Source organism: Balaenoptera acutorostrata, chromosome 15, assembly GCF_949987535.1.
Source record: "Balaenoptera acutorostrata chromosome 15, mBalAcu1.1, whole genome shotgun sequence".
NCBI classification, from domain to species: domain Eukaryota; kingdom Metazoa; phylum Chordata; class Mammalia; order Artiodactyla; family Balaenopteridae; genus Balaenoptera; species Balaenoptera acutorostrata.
In genome coordinates, this window is record NC_080078.1 from 52,591,914 (window position 1) to 52,607,693 (window position 15,780).

Genomic DNA, 15,780 nt, shown 5'->3' on the forward strand with positions numbered 1-15,780 from the left:
CTATTTACATAGCATTTACATTGTATCAGTATTATAAGTAATCTAAAGATGATATAAAGTATATGGGAAGATGTGCATAGGTTATGTACAAATACAGTGTCATAAAGGACTTGAACATCCGTGGATTTTGGTATTTGCAGGGGGTCCTGGAACGAATCCCATGTAAATACTGAGGGATGATTGTAAACATTTTGAAAATCACCAAATATACAAAACTGTGTGCAGAATTATGAGGGTTGATGGCCATAGTTTATTTTGCCCCCTGGGAAATGAATTGTCACAGTCAGGATGATTTTATATCAAAGAAAAGATTGTGTTTCATACATACATATGTATTTATATGTCTGTGGTTATACTGATATATCCGTTCAGTATTCTCCTGAATTTTCTTTTATTTGTCGCTTTTGAAAGATTTTTCATATTGAAACAAAAGGTGAGAATTCTGAAAAAGTTCTTTTCTCCCTTTACCTCTCCTTCTCCACCATGTTTTTCAGCAAAACTGAAATGGAAACCACCCCCTCTTCTTTCTTGTTTGTTTAAAAATGGCATCAATAATGTTCACTGAATACTCTTCTATTTTCCTTTCTAGGGAGACAGTAGTCAGTTTATTAGGTCCTTCAAAAATAATAAATTATGAAATTTAAAAATTATCGTGTGTGTGATATTTTATATATTCATATAAAAGATTTGGACTGACCCAATTGCAATAATTCATACATTGATTAGAGTAGTTATTTGTTTCATTGTCTTGCTTTACTAATTTACAGTGATGTTGCAAAGAAGTGCTATAGAATTGGAAATTAAACATTGCTCATAGCAAGTTGTCAACAAATAGCCTGATGACTACCAAAATAAGCAGTAAGACACATGGTATTAGTTGACTAATTTGTTTATTTTCCATAAATATTTTGGATGGCTGTATAGTTTGCTTTTCTTCTTTAAAAACATTCTTTCCTCTGGTAAATTTTAATTTAAAAAATGGGAACTGAATAATGTAAACAGAATGAGGAAGAAGTGCATGTTGGGAATGATGAATTAATTATTGACCTGTTTAGGGTTTTATCCATTCATTTATTCATTATTACATTCAAATGTCAAGCAGATATTTAAAGCCTCTACTATGTGTCATGCCTTGTGCTAAGCACCATTGGTCCTATCTGCTCTTTCAATCCAAATTGAATCTTTTGTCACTGCCAAGTATTAGAACCCCTCATTTTGTCATCCTTGCATTAGAGAAAGGTTTTCTCTGTGCTTCTGTGGGTGTTCAGCTGGACTGTTTTGATTCCTGCCCTCTCTGTATTTCGTTGTTCATCACCTGTATTCAGTTCTATGTCCTTAAAAAGTTCGCAGGATCTCCATGTCTTTGACCATTCTTAGTCTGAAGAATCCCCTTTGCTCAATTCAATACTTACAATTTTTAAATGTACATTTTCTCCTGGGGACTGGAGTTCCTGTTTAGGAAGAGGTGTGTGGTAGATGTTGTAAATACCCCACCCAGTTCCCCAGATCCTGTTACTGGGCCTGTGTACCATCCCTGAGCTGTGGGGGGTGCTGGCTGCCAATAGCTCACAGCCGGCCCCTTCTCTGGGGAGTTGCCTTCAGCCAATGGAAGACCCTCCATCCAAGAGGCTACATCCACAGGCAGTGACTGACCCAGGAGTCAGGGAGTTAATCCCCTTGCCTGTGAGGCAACTAATGCTCCAGAGCTCCCTCTGAGATTAGGCTGAGACCAGACTCCAGCTGAGACCACATCCTTGCTCAGCTCCTCACCCTGCCTACCCTGCTCCCCTGAGCGCACTTCCTCAGTAAGTCATATGCATCCAAGTCCCTGCTTCAGGCTCTGCTGGAACCCAACCAAAGACAGCAAGAATCATGCCAGGTTTTGCTACCCTCTGTCTGCCAGACTAGGAAATCCTAGCCTTTTCCACGTGACCTTCCTCATATTCAAATAACAGAGTCAGTTAAGATGCCAATCGCAAATGGGTTTTAAAACAGTTTATTAGATCCTCTATGATTTTCTGGGTCCATGTATCTAACATTGTTTCTAATCACTTAACTGTCATACTGGCTCCAGTTGTTTTGTATCTTTTGAAGTAAATGGAGCATCTGCCTGCAGACAGTATAGTCTAAGATGTACTTTATAAGAATTAATTCCTATAAAAACCTAAAAAAATTAAAGTACAAACAAAGACTATGAAGATTCTTTCCAACATTAAAAAAACATATTCCAGTGGCAAGGATTACTCAGCAGCAATACCTAGCAAGTGAAGACCCTCAAAGAGAGACATGTAAGGAAAAGCAATCCACCCTATAAAGCACGTTATCTTCTTCCTCTAGGATTGATCCCCAGGTTCATAAACTCTAGGACCCATGGGGTCTCAAGGTTTTTTTTTTTTTCCTTTGGTGGTGAGGGATGGTTTAGTTCTACATATGTATGTTAAATCTATGTATCTTAGTGAACAGAGACTTTCTTAGGTTCAGATTAGCTCAGAAAAAAAGGGTGAGGAGTCACGGTTAGAGCTGTGGACCTGAGGAATATCTAAAACATAGTGATCATAGTGAAAATAGATTTTGGAGCTAGTCTTGCTTGTCAGGGGTTGAGGCAATTATGTATTTCCTTCAGCAAGGCTGTGCCATTCTCCTCCTATTTCTGCTGCGGGACTTCCTAGCTTCCTTGGGGCTTTTCTTCCCTTTTCCAATTTACACAAGGCCATTATGCTGTGCACATCCCTCTGTAGCACAGTAAGTCATACTGTATTACTTTGGTCCCATTTGCATGCTAGCTAGCAGAATCTCCCAGGTTTCTGATTCTAAATCCATGTCTCCCATTAGCCCAGTTTAACTTTACTCACCGGGTTTTAAGATGCTAATTGGCCAGCCTATGAATAGACTGCACTGGGGTCAGTAGCCCTTCCAGGAGTGCCGGGGGTAGGAAGGGGTGGTCATACATCTCACAGCAATTAGGTTCCCATTCGGTAGGGCTGTGTGTGATAGTGAATTGCCCAGAGAGTGTTTGTGGGCAGAAATGTCTCATAAAATCTGTCACGGTATACTGGTGGACAGCTAGGAGCTAGAAAGGAGTTTTTGACTTGATTATTTTAAGAATAGATACTTGGACATTTGGGAGGCAGATAAAGTATCATTAACTCAATCAGATAAATTATAGGGGAATCATTTGTACTATTGATTTCCCTTCAGATAACCTATGAAGTCCTAGCCTTTAGAGATGTCCAGTGTGGTAGCCACAAGCCACATGTGGCTATTGAAGTTTAATAAAATTAATTAATATTAAATACAATAAAAAATTCAGTTCCTCACTTGCACCAACACGTCTCAGGTGCTCAAAGGCCACATGTGGCTCCTGGCTGCTTCACAGACAGCTCACATGCCCAACATAGAGCATTGTAGAAAGTTCTACTGAACAGCCTTTTAAAAGCTTGTTATTTTTAATTAAAGGAGGAGATTTGAGAGGTTCATTTCTTTCGAGTTCTTTTTTCTCTTTTCCAATAAACACGGTAATAAACACATTTTGAGTCCCTTTCCTGGAAACACACTAAGGACAAGGTGCCAGATTCCTTCCATCTGTTATAACAGGAAGGACAACTGGTATTTTGTAGTTATTTTAAATGCAATAAGATGTCAAACACACTAAACACATTCTGTGCCTGTCCGTTCCTGTTAAGATTTCTTTCTTGCCCATGCAGTTCTTTCTTTTGTATGGGGAATGGTTTTGCACAGAGATGAACGGGTAGAAAGAAGAAGAGGTGGTCATTATTTTTTTGAGTCTATACACCTTAGCATCAGAAGGGACCTCGCATGTCTTCTATATACCATCCCCATCTAATGCGGTGACTGTGTTTGCTGCATCCTTTACAGGGTGAAGTTATTTCTACTCAAGAATTACCAAATGTAGACTATGTTTTAAGAGCCATCAGTTTGTATTGATACCTCCTACCTGTATATGTGGACAGAATTTTAAAAAAGGAACGAAAACTCACTGTTCTAATTTGGGGATTGAGAAGATACTCATTTGTAATTTTTGCTTTTTAGAATTTATTGAGTGTCTGTTCTGTGCCAGGATTTCACATATATTAAATCCAGTAACCATAAGCACTGATGTAGGCATTTGATAAATGTTACGAGTATAAATGGGTTGCATTTCCAAGGACATTTGGTAAGTATGATTTGGAGTAAAACATGTCCATGGAAACCATTGTTTAAAGTGATGCATTAGTTCTTAGGCTGCCTTCACAAGCCAAATTAACTCACAGTGTACCACCATTTCTAGCACTACTTCTATAAGACAGTTTTTCTTCCTCCTTCTCTGATTCTCTCCTTTTTGTCTTTCCTTCAACAAATTCTACATTCAAAGACTAAGGACAGAGCTCTCTCTAGTCTAGCTTTCTGCAGGATATGGCTGATTTTCATGGTAGGATTAAGAGTTCTATGACAGGAGCAGGGTCTGTGTTAAACTCAAGGCTATCTTTTCAAGCACTAATGCTTGCCTGGCTTTCTCCTCAAAAGGGTAAATCAAAAAACCTAGTTGGAAACAGCTGTGTGGCCAATTCTTGTCCCAAACCATGGCAGAGATGCCCCGACTTGGATGTTCTTTGGATGGTGATACATACAGTCCTTTTCTTTGAGAAAAAACAAAATCCTGTTTTGACATACCTTCTTACAAAGCTTATTAAAAATAAGATAATCACTTTAAAATGGTAGTAAGAAAAAGAAAACAGTTTCTCTGAGGTACTTCTGAAAGGACACTAGTTAAATATTTAACAATGCCAAATATATAGATAAACATATAAGAAATTTAAAATAGCATGTAAATATAATAGTAATCTGAGTTCCAGGGAAACTATCCTAGATACACTTTACTAAATGTAAAATAATAACCAAATCACCTTTTACCTCCAAAAAGTGAATATGGCCTGCCATTTGAATTTTGCTGTTTTAAAAGGTGTGTTACATGTGTAATTACAGTTACAACCATATTTATGTCAAATGCCTTTTGTTATAAAATTTTTCACTGACTTCTGCAATTAACGCAAGGTTGGATTTTGTAGTCCGTGTTACATTTAAAAATGTCTCGTATAGAGAGACAAATACCATATGATATCACTTATATGTGAATCTAAAATATGACACAAATGAACTTATCTAAGAAACAGAAACAGACTCACAGAGACATGGAGAACAGACTTGTGGTTGCCAAGGGGGAGGAGGTGTGGGGGAGGGATGGATTGGGAGTTAGGGATTAGCAGATGTAAACTATTATATATAGCATGGATAAACAACAAGGTCCTACTGTATAGCACAGGGAACTATATTCAATATCCTGTGACAAACCATAATGGAAAAGAATAAAAAAAAAGAATGTGTATAACTGAATCACTTTGCTGTACAGCAGAAATTAACACAACTAACACAATCAACTATACTTCACTTTTTAAAAAATGTCACTTGTGATACTGTGGATTCAAGGAAAGGAACCCTCTTGAATACTCTGTTGCTGGTGGGCACTGACGGGCCCCTTGAGGGGTCTGTGCTGGTCTGCGGGAGGGCTCCATCCTCCTCTCCCCAGTGGAGTGTCCAGTGTATAAATGCATATTCCCTTTTGTTTCTGCATTTAGGTAACTGTGTCTTAGATGCAGCATCCCCCAATCAGATTAGCAAAATTGATAATGGCTCAACAAATTTTCCCAACAGGACAGAGGTTATTACATCATCAAGTCAGTGGTGCAGTGGTGTCCAAAAACAGCACATGCAGCTTCTAAAGATGCTTTTGTTTACTGGTTAGAGCATGACACTAATGCCAGTGTGCAAAATATGGTTCTCGCCCTCAGTGTTATGCTCTGATAAAGTCCATGTGTTCCCTTTCCAAGTGGCCAATTACCTTTTTGTTGATCTATCCATCGACTGCCTACCTAATCCTGGCCATTTTTTTTTTTTGGTCATGAGAAAGGGCCAGGGAGAAAGAGTGAGCAGCTCTTCTGAAGTGCCATCCTGCTGAAGGTATGTCAATATCATCTTTGTAAGTGAATACAATACTATGTTATTCTTCCAGCCATGGAGGATTTAAATCCAGGCAGGGATTGACTGCCTTATATCCACTGTGCAGGCAACAAATCACAAAGGAAAAAGAATGAAAGTGTAGGGTCCAAGATTTCCCATGAAAAGTACAGAGACATAGAGAGCCTTTTTACATTGTTTTATGTTTGGGTTTCTGTCACCCTTTGGAATGGTCTTATTTGCTTTCAGTATGAGCTTAGTAGTGCATGTCCTCTTTTAGGTTGTATGGGAGAGCTGTGTATTTTATATTTTAATAGAGACATTCCAGTACTTGGCTACTGTTTTCATAAGGCAGAAATCATACAAAAGCAGTTCTAAAATAAAAAAGTTCTTTCTCTCTTCCTGAATGGAGGTTATAATGACTCAAATGATTATCTAATAAAAATCAAGAAAATTCTGCTCAAATTTCCATGTCTTAGTTTCTATTCTAATCTATTTGATACACTTATAAACTATACATTCAAAGTAGAATGTTCTTAATACAAACAAGTTTTTATTTCTTAAGTGATTCGAAATGCTGTTAAACATTTTAAGAAGGAAGTATTTTGAAAATATATTAACAGGATGCAACAATTCATTTTCAAATATGTGAATATAAGAAAATACACACACACACACATACACACACATATATATATATAAATCTGCATGTATACATCATGGGCTTTAAATTAGGAAATTCTGTGTTCTGGTGATCTATTGCTTTGTAACAAACTATCCCAAAACTTAGTGATTAAAAAAAAAGACAGCTTTATGATATCTCATGATTTTGTGAGGCATGAATTTAGTCCACACTTGGCTAGGTGATACTTTTATCTCATATGGTATTGATGAAGATTTCTCAGTAGTGTGCAACCAGCGGATGGACTAATCTGGAGAATCCAAGACAGCTTCACCTCCATGTCTGGACATTGGTGGGGCTGGCTGGAGGTTGGGCTCAGCTGGGGCTGTTGACTGGAGTGCCTGCACATGGTCAACCCAGTATGATGGTCTCAGGGTAGTTGGACTTGGTACTCTAAGAGCAAGCATTCCAGGAAACAGTAGCATTTCAGGAAACAGGAAATGGAAGCTGCCAGGCTCTTAAGGCCTGAACCCAGAACTCCTGGTATAGCATAACTTCTGCAACAGTCCCTGTAAGCAGCCCAGATTTAAGGGGAGGGAAGTTATACTCTACATCCCAATGGGAGGAGTGACAGCAAATTTGCAGCCATGTTTAATCTATCACACTCTGTGCCCTGGCTAACAGGGAGAGATACGGTATAGTGGTTAAGAATGTGGAAGAGTAGTTCTCTAACTGATTAGATGTGAAGATTTCACTTTCTCATGTCCTCATTTAAAAACAAAGAATAGTGATAATACCTATCCATATCTCATGGTGTTGTACTATAAGTCTATGTGATAAGCAACACAGCCTACACAGATACACAGATACAAATATACATGCAAAGTACTCAAGTTCTTGCTGTTATTTGTAGTTTTTTGTAGTTCATCTGAACTATAAAGGGGTTGGGGGAAGAGGACATTGTAGCCAGGAGTAAGCAAGCCTCTTGGAAAACAAGAAAAGGAAGGTATCACCAGTCAGGCAACATAATGCTGTAACTCAAAATTTACTATTTCCCACTTGGTTTTGCTTTTACTGAAGACATTTTCTCAGAATGCCTGTCATATTGAAGAATGAAGCATGCCCTCTCATTCCTTCCTGTTACTCCTACTGGACTTCTGTTTGCCGTTAGTTGCTTCCTGTGGACAGTAAGGATGTTGTATCATACTTGTTTCAATATAGTGGATGGCAAATTTCAGTGATGCAACTCAAATTATTCCCTCTAAAGGAGCACATGTGTAGAAATGTTTTTGTTAAAATTATATTGGATTATTTCTCAGAAAGAAGCTAAGAAATAGTGCCAAGCCCTATCTTTCTCTTCCTCCTTCCCGTCTTCTTTTTCAGCTCATTTACAAGTAAACACAAGGCACTTTCTTAAGTGCTTTCTTTCTTAAGTGAGACAAGGTAAAGTTTAAGATGCTGTAACAAAGAGTCTCAAACATACAAGGTGTCCCACAAGATAGATGTTTATTTCTCTCTCTTTCTTAATAGTCTAGGGTATGGAAGCAAGCTCTGCTCCACAACATAATTCAGGGATCCATTCTGAGAGGCTCTGCCATCCTCAAGATGTGGTTTCCAATGTTCTTATTGCCATCATTTCCAAGCAGCAGGAAGGAAATAGGGACCAAGTCCAGGGCAAGTATCTCTACATCTTTAAGAAGATGACCTGGAAGTTGCACACATAATTTTCATTTATCTCGATGGCAAGAATTTAGTCACGTGATCACAGGTAACAGTAAGGGACTCTGGGAATTGTAGTTTCTAACCAGGCATTCATGTGGCCAGGTAGGAGGGATTTGAGGGTGGGTTGAGGCAGGGGCGGGGTGGGGGTGGAGGTTGGTAGTGCACACAGTTAATTGTATGCCAAATTTGCTGCTCTGTAAAACAGCTCAACTTTTGTATAACTGATACACAATGGCAACTATCTAATTGTTCCTCCACATCCCACAAGTTGTACTGCCAAAATATGCCTCCCCATGCCCATTTTTTGAGAGGCTCTTCTTTAATAAAATAATTTGACATTTATGGGTCAGGGCTGTGTCTCTGCGAATAGTTTTCTGATTTTAAGTGTCCTTTAGCTTTGTATTTATGAGGCTATGATACATAGCATGAAGCTCGCAGCTATGAGCCATTTTTTTTTTTTAAACAATAACTATCATCCATGCATGACAATTGCCTTTGGCACTGCCAAGGATACAGGATGATAACTATAGAAGAAAGTGAGAGAAATCATTTCAAACAACAGCAGCAGTGAATACATTCTTGGTTCTTCAGAAAAATGAAATGATATTCCATGAGATTTAAAGGATGTCTGGTAAAGTTCCATTGTCTAACCAAAATATTTGTGTCTGGATAAATTATACAGTAATATGCAATTTTTCAACCATTTAAACTCTACATCTCATTAACTTTCAAAGTCCCAATTCCTACAGCATCAAAGAATCATAGAATTTTAGAGCTGGATGGGGTCACTGGGGGTCTGATTTACTGTATGTAGGAAACCGTTGGAGGTGGAAGAATCTTTTGTGATCACTTTGCTCTCAGACAAAAGAGGGTGTCAATCCATTGACCTGTTTGGAGAGATAAGGGGAAATCCTTCAGTTTGGATTAAACTTTGCAGGCTTGGTTAGGATCTACAGGTTCTCTCTTTCAAGCTTTGCTGAGACGAGATAATTGAGTCCCAGAGAAGAGTCTTCACTCTATGTTAAGAGTTCTGATGTGTTGTCTGGGGTTCTTTCCATGATATGGTGTGACCTTGCTGAAAGAGACTTTTCTGCCTGTGTCTGACCTATTTGTAACATCTCCTATCATAGGATGAAGCATGTACTCATTTGTATCTGGCTTTTTTCCATCAACATTATGTTGGTGAAATTCATGAAACTTTTCTCTGTAGTTTTATCTCATTGTTCCCCGCAAGGGAATACACCACAATCTATTTCTGCATTCTGCTGATGGGCATGTGGGTCATTTCCAGTTTGAGATTTTTTTTTAATTTTTTTATATTGGAGTATAGTTGATTTACAATGTTGTGTTAGTTTCAGGTGTACAGCAAAGTGATTCAGTTATACCTATACATATATCTATTATTTTTCAGATTCTTTCCCAATATAGGTTATTACAGAGTATTGAGTAATGTTCCCTGTGTTATACAGTAGGCCCTCGTTGATTATCTATTTTATTTATAGTAGTGTGTATATGTTAATCCCAAACTCCTAATTTATCCCTCCCCTCCCCCCACCTTTCCCCTTTGATCACCATAAGTTTGTTTTCTACATCTGTAACTCTATTTCTGTTTTGTAGATAAGTTCATTTGTACCATTTTTTTTTTAGATTCCACGTATAAGTGATATCATGGATGGACCTAGAGATTATCATACTAAGTGAAGTAAGTCAGACAGAGAAAGATAGTTTGGGATTCTTGAGCAAGTAGACAATGAAAAGTAGAAAAGTAGACGTGGAAAGCAATCATTTTAAATGCTCTTTTCATTCAAAAAGTTATTCTCTTCTACTGAGGGGGAGTGTATTTTAAAACTGACCCTCTTAGTGGTAATGTAAGTTCCCTATATTTACCTGAGAGCTCAGAGAAAGCCTGCTGGATATGACCTCCAAGGTACAGCCTGGCCTCACATGTTCAACAGGAGGGGCAGTCTTTGCTGAGTGTATATATTTCATAATTCTGACATAGAGAGTAGGGACAGTAAGCCCGTCCTCCCTTTTAAAAGAACCAGAAATCCCCCTGTTCTCCAACAGACATACCCAAATTAAACCGTAGTAATAAGTTGGAGAGGAAAATGCATTTTGACATTGTTTCAAATATTTGAATTTCAAAGGGTTATTATTATGCATAACAGAGAGAGGGAAAAGACAATGCTATTTAAATAACCCTCTCTAGAAACTTCCATACATTTTAGACGCAGTTTCAAGATGCAGAAATTAGGAATGACTATTTTGGCAGTATTTCCTTCCTCAAGGTTATCTTACTAGGCTGACCAGTCACCACATAGTGGGATAACTTTATAGGAACACACAACTTCTAGACTAAAACAAGATTTGGTAAAAACAAAACACTGCCCCAAACCACTGCAGATTTTACCATTGCAATGTTTTTCGTTTATTAATTTATATATTTAAAGGAGCAAATCTTTATCTGCTGCTGTACATCACAATAGAATCCATCTTCCAAAGTATGCAATAATTTTGTCAACAACTTCATTAGCAGTCTTCCTTAGAGTATAAATGCTGAAATTTTGCAGAGTGGCTAATAATCACTGTTGCCGCTACTGCATATTTGTGTGTCATTCTTTGGCTCATTAAATATAATGTAAAAACTTTACATTAAAAGTCAGAAGAGTTTGACATGGGTCCTATGCCTGCCACCAGCTAGCCAAGTGACCTTAGGCAAGTGATTTCATTCTAATATTCAGTTTTTTCCTCTTTGATATGAGGTTAAAGCTATTTGCTGACAAGATAGTGTTGACAGCAGAAAAGAGTGACATGCATATTAGGGTATTGCTCATGGTTATAAAAGCTAACCCCTGGAATTTCATTCGCTTACCCAGGAGAATTTGATTTCTCTCTTGCATGAAGTCCAATGCAGGCTCTCCTGGTCAGCAGGTGGGTCTCCTCCAGGCAACAGCTCAGGGACCCAGGCTCCTTCTGCCTTGAAATGTTACCACCTCCATGCACATCGTCTTTCTCTGCATCCAGCCAACATGAAAGCCCTTATTTGGAATTGACTGACTTCACTTCTGCACACATTCTGTTGCAGGACAAATCACATGGCACTACTTGGATACAAAGGGAGTTGGGAGTGTATGTAGTCTGGTAGGCTGGGCACCCACCACCTAGGGTGAGCTCCACATTACAGAAGGGGGAGCATGTGAAATCCATGTACATTGTGAATCATTTTGATGTTGTTGCTGTTAATATTTTAGGTACTCTTCTCTATAGCATCACCGTTCTGCTCCATCATCCCATAGTCAAGTGGAACATCATCATGTTGTCTTAGAAAAGATGACCAAGGAGTCATCACAGTAAGAAATATAGTTGCTGATAACACCCAATGCAGGGTGTACACCACTACCAGCATTTTGCTGAATTAACAAATGGATCCCCATCAGGTAGGGGATCCCCCAAATTAGGCTAACTCTTTTTTTTTTTTTTTAAGTTATTTTGGACTTTTTTTTTTTTTTTTTTTTTTTTTTTTTTTGCTGTGTTGGGTCTTCGTTTCTGTGAGAGGGCTTTCTCCAGTTGCGGCGAGCGGGGGCCACTCTTCATCGTGGTGCGCGGGCCTCTCACTGTCGTGGCCTCTCCCGTTGCAGAGCGCAGGCTCCAGACGCGCAGGCTCAGTTGTTGTGGCTCACGGGCCTAGCCGCTCCGCGGCATGTGGGATCTTCCCGGACCAGGGCTTGAACCCATGTCCCCTGCATTGGCAGGCAGATTTTTAACCACTGCGCCACCAGGGAAGCCCCTAGGCTAACTCTTAAGCCACCATATATAGAAAAATTTCTGTGTGCAGGTATTTGAGAGTCACGGTGAGAGAGATCTGCAGCTAAACCCAGGCTTCCTTTGCAGGGTGTTGGTATCAGATGGGCATCCCTTCTTCTAGGACCAGCCACTGTCCAGAGAGGCTGAAGGGAGCACCAAGGAGGCCATGCTAAGGAGACGGACCCTAACATAACCATCTCTCCACCATTCTACCCTGTGGTCTAGGAGAAATGAATGTACCTGGAATACATCCAACCAGATAATCACATCTTAACCGAAATCAGATATGGTTTCAAATCAAATCACCAAACATTCAAATCACCTCTTATTCCACTCAGATTAAAAAAAAAGAAAGTTCTGCAGTGACAGATGATGCCCTAAATCTTGGCTTCTCAAACTACAGTGTGAATCAGAATCATCTGGAGAGCTTGGTAAAACACAGATTTCTGGGACCCAACCCTAAGAGTTGCTGATTCAGTAGGTCTGGGGTGGAGCCTCCACGTTTGCATTTTTAACAAGCTGCCTAGTGATGCTGATGCTGCTGGTCTGGGGCCACACTTGAACTCTGTCCTCCTTCATCTCTGTCCTCATGTGTTTCTGTCCCCTCGCTCACCCTTCTCCAGCTTACGAGCCGCCTTTCATGAGCTCACTGGGGATGTCCACATTTCCAGACCTTTGCCTCCAACTAGAACCCTTTGCCCAAATGTTCTCATGGTTTCCACTCTTACTGCCTTCAGTTCTTTGCCCAAATGTTACCTTCTTAGGAACATCTTCTCTTCCCTGACCCACAATTTAATATATCTCCTCCCCACCCAGACTCCCTGTCCCTCTCCCCTGCCTTTCCTGTGTGTGTGTCCTCCTAGGCCTTACTGCCTTCTAATGCACTAAGTAATTTACTTATTAATTTGTTATTGTTTTTCTCTCTGCTCTGAATATGAGTCCCACAGTGTTGCAGTGATCTTTGTCTATTTCTCTATTAAATCTTCAGCACCCAGAACAGTGCCTGTCATTTAGTATGTGCTCAATAAAATACTTGTTGAAGAAGAGGTACAGGGAGGATGAAGGAAGACAGACTGGAGAGGTAATTTAAAATAATCTTATTCAACCACAGATTTGGTCCACCTGGAATGCACATCGCATCATATCTCCTGAGCACACAGCCAGTTTGCTTGTAGTGCCTCTGCTTCCTTGTGTGATCCTGAAAGCCTTTAGTGCACTGGTCACCTTTATCCTCCTGCTGCCAGCATCATCCTCAGAGTCTTCTGGGGTTTGAGGGCCTTGGGTGGGTGACAGGCATTCAATGAGCTGCTCTGGACAGTCTTACAGTGGGAGTGGGCACCTTAAGATTTGGAAGGGAGTTATGGAATCAGAGGTGGGTTATTGTTGATGGTGGTGGCATTATTGGGCCCCTCAGCTGATCTGACTTGGGCTGCATGAACTAAGCCCATCCTGATTCTTCCCCTTTCATGTCATGAAGGAGCAAGCATGAGGAAGAGAACCAGATGGTGAGCATTATGTCCCAAGGCAGGAGTTTCTACACATGGAAACTTCAGTTTGAAGCTGACACATCAGCAGGAGTACAGCTCCTGTTTATTTAGGATGTTGGATGATTTGAAGACATACAAAAAAAAAAAAGAAAGAAAGAAAAGGAAAAGAAAGAAACAAGACCCCCCCCCCACGCAAACCCAAAGATTCTTTGTCTGAAATTATACTGAGTTTGGAAAAACTACCAAGGAGGTTCCTTTCTTTACCCATAGAAGTGAAATCCCTTCTTTATGTTTTGACCAATATTCTTCAACAGGGAAGAGTTCCTTACACCCAATGCTCTAAAACTACACATGATCAGAAACTTTAGAAGTAGACAGTTTGCCAAGTTCTTCCAGTAACCTCCAGCAAATGCCCAATTCTGCGAGGTTTTTTTCAAACAGTTGACAGCAAAGCTAATAACTTATTTTTGGAAATAAGACAGGTGCCATTGCTCAGGTGAAGCCCATGTTCTCACTGGAGGTGGTATTAGCATCTGACCTCAAATAAGTAAGAGCAAAATTAAGCAAGTGTTTGTGCAACTCATCTGACCAATCTAAAACAAGCAAAATTAAGGTTACTTAAGGTTCTTTTGCTCCCTGTGAAATTCTGATGCATCGGTTTTTATCTTCTTGACTGAAGGAAATAAAGAAGTCTCTAATATTGTAAAACTTGATGGTGTTTCCAATTATGATTTATAGGAGATCTGTTTTGATTGCCAGCCACACATGCATAATCCTATCTTCAGTCACCTGGGAAGTTGGAGAATTAGATGATGACACATCTACCATATATTTCATAGTTTCTGTTGCAAAGACCTCTAAAATCTTTATAACCGATATGGGAATTTGGAGGGCTTTGGGGAATGTAGCTCCCTGCAATAGCCTTTTTAAGAGAGGACAGGGGTCTTAGTGTGCTATCCTGAATAGTGAATGCCAGAAATTGGAGCATTCCACTGCCAATTTCTGGATTTAGAGGTCACTCTCAATGCTGTGCTGGAGCTGGCTCATGTGGGCCGTTGAGAGCCAATCATGTGTATCCTTGTTCAGCAGTGTCATATGGTAGCTTGACATCAGCCGTAGTGAGAATATTTGCACCACAGAAATTGAAAAACACTACAGTAAGGGCTGTTTGCTCCTTTCTAACCTCCTTGCCAGAGCAAATCATTAACCATTTACCAGTATACCACTGTGACTAACTGTGGTAGATTATAAACATGGTCCTAATTCACTACCTTTCCTAGTAGCCACACCCTTTGTAATGTGACTTTTCAGCTTCTTCCTTTAGGAGGTGGACTTTATCTCTCACACCTTGAATCTGGGCTGGACTTATGACTTGCATTGTTTATAGATTATAGCAGAACCAGAGATGTCCATGTTCCTAGCCTAAGTCTCAAGAGGCCTTACTTCTGCACTTTCTTGGAACCCTGATACCACCATAACAAGCCTGTGCTATCCTGCTGAAAGAATAGAGTCCATGTGGCCATCCTAGACCAGTCAGTCTCCAGCCAACCCACAGCTGACCACAGATTACAGAAGCGAGCATGGGCAAGGCCAGAAGAAACACCTACCTGAGCTGAGCACAGATTGCCAGCCCACAGTATTGTGAGCTAAATAAATGATTGTCATTTTAAGTCACTAATTATTGGGATTGTTTGTTATGCAGCAAAAGCTAACTAATACACTAGTCTTATAATTTACAGTAAGTTTTAAATGGCAGTATTGCCAGAATTAATACATCAGCCAATGTCTATTTGGGAATCTCTGCTCCACTTAAAGAATCACTTTGAAAGTACTGTATTATGTACTTTCTGTATTAAGTTTTCCTACCCATTACCCTCAGAGAAAGTAGTTGAGGATATTTGGCCATTAGTATCAATGGAGTAGAATAAAAAAGAAAACTAGAGAATCTGGAGCTATGTAGGTAATGTCTATCTCAAGATGGTGAGCCACACCATTCCCCCTTCAACCCATATTGCTTCTGACACACAAACTTCTTCAGTTTCTTGAACAAGGCAAGTTCTTTTCTCTCTTGGGGCCATTATCTTCAGTGTTCCTTCTGCTTAGATTATTCTGTCTCAACTTTTCAAGACCTAC

The 15,780-nt window shown here is 39.7% G+C and overlaps 1 protein-coding gene across 2 annotated transcripts in view; it reads left to right on the top strand.

Annotated features, from left to right (window-relative positions):
- The window catches only part of PAK5 (p21 (RAC1) activated kinase 5), a 317,560-nt gene that overhangs the window by 188,009 nt on the left and 113,771 nt on the right, over nucleotides 1-15,780 (top strand). The gene's annotated exons all lie outside the window — the stretch shown is intronic.